We start from the raw sequence: 11,654 nt of genomic DNA, 5'->3' as shown, positions 1-11,654 counted from the left end.
TGGACTATACTGTTGGCATCACACCTTCATGGAGAGAAAGGGACAGCTGGGGGGAATCTGTCCAGAAAGAATCCTTAGCAGGGCAGTAATTTTCAAAAAAGTTTGAGAAACTCTGTGCCAAAGGAAATTTGAAGAGATGCAGATACAGACAAATGTGGATGCAATAGACCGTGTGGTAGAGGAATATACAAGGTACAATAAAGACCAAAAGAGAACTTTTCAAACCTACAGGGACAGGGGGTCAATGGAGAGTCTAAACAGTTATGTGGAAAATGCTACTTTATCTTATTCTGAAAGCCAAGTAATCAAGGAGAAAAAGCATATAGTCAAGAGGGGCCACAGGAGCAAAGCTTGGAAGCATCAAAGGGTATAACTCAGCCTGACTGGAATTTAGGCTGTGAAAGGGCAAGCAAGCAACAAGACAGAGAGGCATGCTGCTGCTGCTGCTAAGTCGCTTCAGTCGTGTCCGACTGTGCGACTCCATAGATGGCAGCCCACCAGGCGTCCCCCGTCCCTGGGATTCTCCAGGCAAGAACACTGGAGTGGGTTGCCGTTTCCTTCTCCAATGCATGAACATGAAAAGTGAAAGTGAAGTCACTCAGTCGTGTCCGACTCTGTGGGACCCCATGGACTGCCGCCTACCAGGCTCCTCCGTCCATCGGATTTTCCAGGCAAGAGTACTGGAGTGGGGTGCCATTGCCTTTTCTGACAGAGAGGCATATTGGGGAGGAATACCTTATTGAGAGTGGATTAAACATACAAGTCTTTTCTCCTCTTTTAAAAAGAATTATGGAAGGTAAGAAGCTTCTGGCTTCCTTTCAGTAGCTCAGAGTTGTCAAGGTTGGCATTTCTGAAATCCGGCCTTGGTGTCTGCCACCCCATCCATTCTAGATGCCTGGGGTAGCTCCAGACACATGTTTAAGACAGGAAAATGGAGAAGTTACATTTATGCTACACATCAGCTAGCTTTCATCAGGAAAATCAAAAGCTTTCCCAGAATAACATCTCCATCCCTACCCATTTGATTCATTGGCCTGATGTTGGTCACTTGGCCATTCCCAATCACAAAAATGAAAGTCAGTCATGTCTGACTCTTTGCAACCTCATGGACTGTAGCCTGCCAGGCTCCTCTGTCCATGGGGATTCTCCAGGAAAGAATACTGGAGTGGGTAGCCTTGCCCTCCTCCAGGGGATTTTCCCTACCCAGGAATTGAACCTGGGTCTCCTGTATTGCAGGTGGATTCTTTACCATCTGAGCCACCAGGGGAATTCCCCACTCACAAAGGAGACTGGTAAAATGGAGAACAGAATTGTCTATAACTTGTTTCAACTAAGTATTCCATCACTAGAGATAGGTGAGTTGCTGATGCAAAATTAATCTCAGGACTATTGGAAAAAATATGGGGGAAATAAGTGCTTTAGGCTAAAGAAGAAATGATCTAAAGTCAAAGTTATTATTTAGCTCTCTGTAGCTAAGACTAGGCATAGAATAAAATTCCAGTATACTTTAGAAACTACAGAGAAGTGATAAAATTAGTGGTGATTTTTATGTTCCTCTTCATATTTCCAAATTTTCTAGAGTGAATATTTATCAGCCATAATATTAAGAAAAAAACAAAGATTATACTATTTTAAAGGAACAGTTCCCAGTAAAATTATTGCCTGGGGAAAAGAACTAGACCTCTTTAAGAGTTAAGCTGGTAGAAAAATTAAGTGTAGTGTATTTAGGTAACTGGACTAGAACACACAGAAAATGTTGGGGGGCGGGAAATAGGGAGGTTCAAGAAGAGAGAAACATTAAATAGTTTCCCGAAGCCAACTCGTATCAGCGCTTGAAAGCTGACTGCTAAATTTAGGGGGACTTTGCAAGCTGGTTTGTCAAGCACAGCCATTATAAAAATCAACTTATATAAACTAGAGGCTATGTCTGTGGTAGTTGTTTGGTGGAAATACTAAATAATGCTTGCTCCTGAGTATCTCTTCTCAACTTCCCTTTCAGTGACAAGCCACTGATAGCCTGAAATAGACCACAGCAGGTGTATTCACACCATGGAGATTGGCACATGCTCTAAATCAGAGCTTAATTTATTGTTTTGTTAACTGTCTGTACTTAAGTGATAGCAAATGTTATTAAAAATTAAACATATTGTGTCTTGTCTATAAACAATATATCATAATTGGCACAAAAATTCAAAAAAGTATTTCTCCATCAACATTATCAAAATAATCACCATCTAATTATTAAAATCTTTTCCTCTCTTTTTTATTTAGAAAAAATCAAGATTCCTTTATTCATCAAAAACTAAACATGTAACTACCATAAGACCCAGCAACTGCACCCCTGAACATTTATCCCAGAAAATTAACATTTATGTTCAGAAGAAAAGCTGTACAAGAATGTTTGTAACAGCTTTATCTGTAATAGCCCAGATCTAAAAACAACCCAGGTGTCCTTCAGTGGGGGAGTGCTTAAGCAAACGGTGGTAAATCCATTCTATGGAATATTATTCAGCAGCAAAAATGAAGAAATTCTCAATACATACAGCAACCTGGATAAATGTCAATAGTATTCTACTGAGTGAAAAATCCAACCCCAAAGGCTACATACTATGTAATTCCATTTATATAAAATTCTTGAAATGTGAACATTATAATGTTATAATCTATAACATTATACAAATGCAAACATATCAGTGGTTTCCGGGGATTAAAGAATAGATGGGGATGGGGGAAAACAGATGTGGCTATAAAAGGAAAATAGTAAGGATCTTTGCAGTGTTGGAAGTATTCTATATCTTGACCATCAATATCAGTATCCTGGCTATGATGCTGCAAGATCTAATATTATCAGTGGTGAAGTAAAGTGAAGTGAAGTGAAGTTGCTCAGTGGTGTCCGACTCTTTGCGACCCCGTGGACTGTAGCCCACCAGGTTCCCCCGTCCATGGGATTCTCCAGGCAAGAACACTGGAGTGGGTTGCCATTTCCTTCTCCAGGGGATCTTCCCGACCGAGAGATCGAACCCAGGTCTCCCACATTGCAGGCAGACGCTTTAACCTCTGAGCCACCAGGGAAGCCTTGTCACTGGTGAGATCTGGGTAAAAGGTGTATAGGACTTTTCAATATCATTACTTATGACTGCATGTGAATCTACAGTTATCTCACAATTTAAAAAGTTAGCTAAAAAATAGAAAGATACCAATAGCTTACCCAATCTTTGTAAATATTCTGTATCAATTTAAGAAAGCTCCCTCTATCTATAGACAGATGATAGGTTTTTTGTTTTTTTTTTAAATACCAAGGGGTATTGAATTGTTTTGTCAAATGCTTTTTCTACCCCTACTGATACAATCTGGTAATTTTGTTTATCCTATTGATGTAATTAATTGATTTTCAAGTGTTGAACATGTCTTGCATTCCTAGGATAAAGCGCACTAAAATGTGGTATACACTTCTTTTTTGTACACTGTTGGATTCATTTCCCTAACATTTTGTTGAGGATTCTTGCATCTATTTTCATGAGAGAAATTGGTCTGTAGTATACATTTTTTGTGGGCTTCCCAGGTGGCATTAGTTTTAAAGAGCCTGCCTGCTGGTACAGGAGACTTAAGAGACACAGATTCAGTCTCTGGGTTGGGAAGATCCCCTAGAGAAGGGCATGGCAACCCAGTCCAGTATTCTTGCCTGGAGAATCCCATGGACAGAGGAGCCTGGTGGGCTACAGTCCATTGGGTTGCACAGAGGTGGACACAACTGAAGCGACTTAGCATGCATGTATGCATACTTTTTTGTAATGTTTTTGTCTGATTTTGATTTTAAGGTAATGCTGACCTCATAGAATGAGTTAGGAAGTATTTTCTCTGCTGCTAGCTTCTCAAACAGATGGTAGAGAATTGATATAATTTCTTCCTTAAATGCTTGGCAGAATTTACCAGTGAACATTTTTAGGCCTGGTGACCTCTGTTTTGGAAGGTTATTGATTATCAGTTCAAGTTCTTTAATAGATACAGGTTTAGTCATATTCTCTATATCTTCTTGCGTGAGTTTTGAAGCCTGTGTCTTCCAAGGCATTGGTCCATTTCCTCTAGGTTATCAAATTTGTGGGCACAGATATTATACTATTCCTTTAATATCTTTTAAAGTCCATAGGATCTATAATAATGCCTCCTCTTTTTGTTCTGGTATTAGTAATTTGTGTTCTATTTCTTTTTTTCTATATAAATAGAAAGAAGTGTATCAACTTTGTTCATCTTTACAATGAACTGGCTTTTGGGCTCACTGATTTTATAGATTTCCTATTTTCAATTTCATTATTTTCCCCCTGACTCTTACAGTTATGTACCTCCTGCTTGCTTTAGATTTAATTTCTTCTTCTGTTTCTGGTTTCCTAAGGTGAAAATTTAGAGTACTGACTTAAATCAATAACTGCATTCAGTGCTATAAATTACCCTCTAGGCTCTATGTTTGCTGCATCCCACAAGTTGTGATATGGTATGTTTTTATTTCATTCAAAATATTTATAAATTTCTCTTGAGATTTCATGTTTGTCCCATGTGTTATCTAAAAGCATATTGTTTAATCTCCATGTATACTGGGATTTTCCAGTTAGCTTTGTGTTATTAATTTCAAGTTTAATTCTACCTTGGCCTGAAAGCAGACATTATGTAACTTCTTTTCATTTAAATTTGTTAAGATGCATCCTATGGTTCCAAGTGTGGTCAGTTCTGGTGAGTGCTTCATGCCCATCTGTTTTTGCATACTACCTATATTATCCGTTAGAGTTCTTAGCTTGTTAGTCAGATTTGTTTTAAATTCCCTGTCTGATAATTCCAACATCCAGCATCCCTGCCTTGTCTGTTTCTTTCTGATGCTGCTCTGCCTTTTCAAATTATGTAGGTATTTTTTGCTTTTGGTTATGTCCTGTAATTTTTTTCCTGATAGTCAGACACGATGTATTGAGTAAAAGGCATCCAACTTTTTGCAACCCCATGGACTGTAGCCCATCAGGCTCCTCTGTCCATGGAATTCTCTAGGTAAGATTACTAGAGTGGGTAGCCATTGCCTTCTCCAGTGGATCTTCCCCATCCAGGGATTGAACCCAGGTATCCTGCATTGCAGGCAGATTCTTTACCATCTGAGCTACTAGGGAGTTCCTTAAGTAAACGAATGATTGTAAATATGCCGTTAGTAATGTGGTAGTAAGATTTGGGATCAGGGAAAGTGTTCTATGTCCTACATTAGGTCTCAATTTTTAGTGGATTTATGCCCCAGGACTGTGAACTTCACATGCATGTCTGTTTTTTTTTTTTCCTGCCTGCCCCCCTTAAGTGGTAAAGGATAGTTAGAGCAGCCTGGAGTTGGGTATGTTCCTTCCCATAGTCAATTAGGCTCTGATAATACCTAGGCAGTTTAGGCTCTGGCTAACTAGTTTCCATGGAGACAGGCTGTATTAAGAATACATGCTCTAGCCTATTACAAAATGATTCCTTTCCCCTCCTACCGCTGGAAGCATAAGGGGATGTTTATCAGATATTTCATGTGGGACTCTGGTTCAGCTACTAGAGGTAAATTATGCAATATTCTGGGGGGCCTCCTATGACTGTGTCCCCCTGGAGTTTTTAACTCCAAGAGTTGTCCACACCGAGCCTCCAGCAAATTGTCAATCATAATTCTGGTTTTACTATCCCAATGCTAGATCCTATAGTGACTGCTGTGGCAATTTCTGCTTGTGAGTCTGGACTCTGTTAAGTCGTAATTCCCTGCATTTGTTCATCTTTCCAATCTCAGAAGCAACCAGCTCCCTGTGTCCTTCTCTCTCTTATGGATCCAAGGGGAGGAACTGCTTTTTAAGTCTGTTCGGCTTATAACTTCTTGTTAGGAGAGATGGAGCAACTTGTATGCAGAACCTGAAACCAGAAGTCCCTCCAATAATACATTTTTAATTACAAAATAAAAACTGCTTTATTAGCAGAAATTATCAAGAAGGAACTACACGGGGAATGCAACCATTTGAGGGAATTTGTAGTTATTCTCCATCCCTCTTTGTACCATGACCATTTCAATAAGACCTTGAACTTCTCCCCATAATAAATATGATTATCTTTCTTTGCCTCTTAAATATATGAGTTGGGCTTGTGGCTTGCTTTGGACAATAAGACATGAAATCCCATGGACAGAGGAATCTAGTGGGCTACAGTCCAGGAGGTTGCAAGAGTCAGACATGACTTAGCAGCTAAACAACAACAAAGTGACGATGTGGCAGTTCTGACTTAAAGAGGCATTGCACCGTTCCACCCTCTCCCTTACATCTCTGCCTAAGCAAGCTTGCTGGAAAATGACAGACACATGGAGTACAAGAAAGTTAACTCAGCCAAACCACCCTAGATCAGGCATTTCCTCTGCTAACGGTCTTTTTAGAAGGATAAGAATGGAAGAAATCATGTGCCTATAGCTAACAGGACCAGGGAGTAAGGACTGCAAAGGCGACATCATCAAGAAAAGAGATGTGAGCGGGAGAGTGATAGTGTAACAGGGACTGAATTTCTGCCCTATTCACATCCCATTCTCATACGGAAATGTAATCTCACCTAGCTCAGGAAAAGACTATTTTACAGATATACTCCTTTGCCATACTTTTCACAATAAATTCCCTTGATGGTCTGTATTCCTAAATTATTTTTTTTCTGACACTATGACATTTTCTGGAATACGTCTGACTAAAGACCTATAAATGTGTTTTTAAATATTGGGTATAATTACCACATATGTTTACACCATATTTTGCTTTGACCATATGTTAAGGACACCTGTTATTTTTAACTGATTCTGCATTCATCCTGTTTTTTGTTCTCGCTACATCCAGTGGGGGATTCATTCTCTAATATTTGAGTAGATGAACTCCATAGGAGTGAGCACAAACTCTAGACTTGGTCAATTAGAATATCCCATATTCCTAATAGGCTCATATTTATGTATAGATAGATATAATTTCTCAGGTGGCACGGGGATAAAGAATCCTCCTGCCAATGCAGGAGACTCTAGAGACATGGGTTTGATCCCTGGGTCAGGAAAATCCCTTGGAGTAGGAAATGGCAACCCACTCCAGTATTCTTGCCTGGAAAATTCCATGGACAGAGGAGCCTGGCGGGCTATAGCCCATGGTGTCACAAAGAGTTAGACATGACTGAGAGACTGAGCAATCACAACAAGTACATATATATATATATATATATATATATATATATATATATATTTTCCAACCTATACAAAACAGTCTCTATTGGAGTTCTCTGCAGTATTTACTAAGAAAGACGGTCCTTTTCTAGTGAGTTACTAACCTACTAAGATGTGAGTCTGATGCATCTGGAGCTATCTTACCTATTTGTGAGAGAGCTTGTATGAAAGATGGAGGGACAGAAAGTGCCCTGATAATATCATTTAAGTCCCGGGATCCAGTCCTGGCTGAAGCTTATGTGCCAATAGACTTTCTAGATATGTGAGCCAATAAATCCCCTTTAATGCCTAATGCAGTTTCAATTGTGTCTCCATCTCTTACAACTGTGATTTCTAACAAACATATCATGACTTTAGGATCTTGGTAGCCACCCCATCCATCCTGCATGCATTAATATGCTTGATCGAGGACTGACTGCATCATTCCCTGAAATTGTAAACTCAAGATACATCTCAAAGGAAAGCACTCCCAACGAAGCCATTGAAATGGTTATACAAGGAAGTATGAGAGAGAATCTATGCAAGAAATGTCTCAGAAAAGGTGAAAACAAACACAAAATGCATAGGATAAATACAGGAAAAACACAATTTGACCATGTGGCACAGAGAATAAGAAATGATTAATCCAGCAAGAAGGAGCAAGTGAACTCAATTTGTGTCATGTATGTGTTCATGGGTAATGAGAAAGTTTATGAAGTGCTAGTTAATCAGGAACTTACAAAGCCTGGTAATTTCAAGGAAATGAGAGAAAAGGAAGGAAGGAGAGAGGAGCGTACTTCCCATAAAACAACACGAGATGTGATTTCCCCCATTTGCCCCTAGCATTTCTCTTATTGGATGGTATTGTGTACATTTCAAGTTATTATCAGGCTTGAGTGTTCCTTACTTACAGAAGCTGTGCCCTGGGTCTGTTCTTGTTTGTTTTAATCATGATTACAAAAGAAAAGAAGAAAGAATCCTGGAATATCTCTTACCAGTCTGTGTCCTAAAACCTTCCTTGAAGCAGTTTATAGAAATCACCACCTTCAATCATGTCCTGGTCCTCTAGTACAAGGCCAGTGGGGACTCAATAAAGTCTCTCTTGGCCACTGACTCCGCAACAGATGTTTAATCTCAGGCACTGACTTCTTTGGAGAAAGAAGAACTACATTATATTACAGATAAAGCTCTTTTATTATAAAAAGTTTCTCGGTAATGTAGCTATTTCCATATGCCTTCAGGTAGCTCCAAGAATCAGTTCTCTCAACAGAGTCCTTAGGGTGAAGCAGTAATCAATTCTTCCAAGGGAAGCACTTGGTTATTCACTGTTTATATGAAAATAAGGAGAAAGGAAGCCTTAAAAAAAAAAGTGTTACAATCACATTGTAGGCTAGTATTTAAAAAGGGCCTTCAGGGATATTAAATTTGAAAACAGTCTTGAGAGGTAGATAGGAAGAAAGATATTGCATCCATGTTATGGTGTAGAAACTGAAATACAGAGAGGTAAACTTCACCTTAAGGTGAACTTAGAGTTGTCATATAGTAGCTAAGTATTAATAATAGAGCCAGGATTCCAGCAAACATCTCTGGAATGTACCTATGCATTCATGTATTTATAAAACCATTACTGACCACCTATTAAGTTCTTGTTAGTGCTTTAGTACTGGAGATACAGCTTAGATCTAAAATTTCATTGCTTATACCAATTTATATTCGGATGCAATTTCTTCAGTGGAAGGGGAAAAGGTTGCTTAAGACATTATGTTGTAGTGCATACACGTGTAACAGACTAAAAGAATAATGGAAGCAAGGAACACATAAACAAGTCCTTGACAGAGAACAGCAGAAATCCTAAGGAACAAGTGGTCAATTCTACTTGGAAGAAATTAGAGAATTAAAAATAAAGATGCCTTCCCAGCATAGATAATGTAACAGCGGGTTATGCTAGTGAATGATGAAACTTAGTGGCAGGAGGGAAGTGTGTAAAGAGAGGCACGAAGATCATATATGAAAACATCAGACATTCATGGAGGCTATACAAGGATACAGGCTTCTCAGGTGGCTCACTGGTAAAGAATCTGCCTCTAGTGCAGGAGACGTGACTTCCATCCCTGGGCGGGGAAGAGCCCCTGGAGGAGGAAATGGCAACCCACTCCAGGACTCTTGCCTGGGAAATCCCATGACAGAGGAACCTGGCAGGCTACAGTCCATGGGGTCACAAAGAGTCGGACACAACTTAGCGACTGCAACAACAAATACAAGGATACATGATGAATTATACCAAGCAATTCCTTTAAGAATATGTTAGCATTTCATCTTAATACTGTGATGCTGCTTCTGAACTTCAGAGAACTTTTCTTTGGTCTTTAAACATCAATTCCCCTCATACCCCTACCATTAATTGTCATTCAAAAAAATTCCTCTTTGGCTTAAAATTTATGAAACTCCTGTCAAGAAATCCTAGTTAACCCCTAAACTGTGAGTTAAAATCAAATATAATAGTATCTCAATAATTTCAGAAGCCCAGAGGATAAAAATAATTCTGAAGAGGTAAGTTTACACATACATTTGTGTAAAAATATGAATATTATTTTCTTTTTCTGTAAAAACTACCAAGGAATTAAAGTCAAGAAAACCCTTCCCCTGGATTGCAAGTATTAGAAATAACATATATATTTTGTTTTGGAAGACTGAGTTTTGTCGGAATCAGTTCTTATTTACACCATGAAGAGACAGGAGGATCGGATATCACTTTGGTAAATTTAAAAAGTCTCTTAACATTATGCTTCATATACTCCCTCAGACTAACCCAATATCTAAACCACATCTTTCATAGTATTCATGAGGTTTTATTATTCATTCAAGAAATATGTCTTGAGAACATTTTATATATAAGTTATGAATTTAGGTACTACCATGGTGTACAATTTCATGCACCAAAAGTGCATTCAGAATCTCCAACTCATCTTTGGGGCAGTAAGACAGAATACAAATAAATACACTTATTTGGTCACTAGCACATATTATTTGCTTCGGCAAAAATTCGCTCTGGCAAGAAACAGGTCTTGGTTGAATCAGATACCCTTGACTACCTCTTAGTGATAGAAGATTAAATATTAACCACTCCTAGTTGTTAATAAAGTTCCTCCATCATGTTAAATATTATACAAACTCTCTCATGTCAATGTAGTAATTTTCATATCTACAGTTTTCAATCTTCTGGCCTCAGGACACTCTTACATACTTAAAAATTATTGAGGGCCCCTCTACAAACTTTCATTTGTATGACATATCAATCTATAATTATGATGTTAAAAGTTAAAGCTGGAAAATTTTAAAATATTTACAAATTCACTTATAATAACAAACTCATTCTATATCAGCATAAATGATTTATTTATGAAGAATGCATGTTCCAAAACAAAAAAGTAATTATAGTTATTATGAAAAGTAGCATTTTTTTTTTAGTTTTGTATAACTCTTTGAAGTCTAGATTAATAGAAAGTGACTAAATTTTCTTTCCTGCTCCTGCATTCAATTTTCTTCAATAAAGCATACTGCCTCTGAAAAACTCCTTTTTATACTTGTGAGAGAACGAGACCAAAAAGACAATGTTTCAATATTATTAGGAAAATCTTTTTGATCTTGTGGTTCCCCTCTGATACACAACAATGACATCATAGAGGCTCCAGGGATTCCTGGGCCACAATCTGAGGACCACTACTTTAGTTGCTATGCGGTTGAGATTCGAACTCGTTCCATTTGCCGTGTAAGGGTCACATTCTGTAATACACGAAGCTCCTGCTACCTAAAGTTCCTGTGTACTGAGTCACAATGATGGTGGCAGCAGTGGCACACCTGTTTATACAACTAAAGTACAAAAAGCAGCAAAAGAGCTTGCCAGTTTTGATGGAAAAATAGAGACAGAGAGACCCATTCCTTGTTCAATCTACCAACATCCACTACCCTGGGGAACCAGCAGCTCCACCTGTAATCTCTTGCCTCCTCTCAATTCATTTCCCCACATAACTCCATGAACATTCTTTTCTTTTAGAAAATCTGATCATGTTACCCTCTCTTCTGAAAACCCTTTGGAAGATGACCTTCATCTTCTACATTTTTTTTATAAAGATTGATGGATTGATTGATTTTTGGCTGTGCTGGGTCTTCCTTGCTGTGTGAAGGCTTTCTCTAGCTGCAGCAAATGGGGGCTACTCTTCACTGTGGTGTGCGGGCTTCTTGTTGCAGAGCACGGGCTCCAGGCTTGAGGAGTACCATAGTTGCAGCTCTTGGGCCCTAGAGCATGAGCTCAGTGGCTGTGGTGTATAGGCTTAGTTGTGGTGTACAGGTTGGACGGCATCACCAACTCAATGGACATGAGTTTGAGCAAGCTCCGGGAGTTGGTGATAGACAGGGAAGCCTGGTGTGCCGCAGTCCATGGGGT

The sequence above is a fragment of the Bos indicus x Bos taurus genome, chromosome 15, assembly GCF_003369695.1.
Source record: "Bos indicus x Bos taurus breed Angus x Brahman F1 hybrid chromosome 15, Bos_hybrid_MaternalHap_v2.0, whole genome shotgun sequence".
In the NCBI taxonomy this organism is placed as follows: domain Eukaryota; kingdom Metazoa; phylum Chordata; class Mammalia; order Artiodactyla; family Bovidae; genus Bos; species Bos indicus x Bos taurus.
This window is presented reverse-complemented; position numbering follows the sequence as displayed.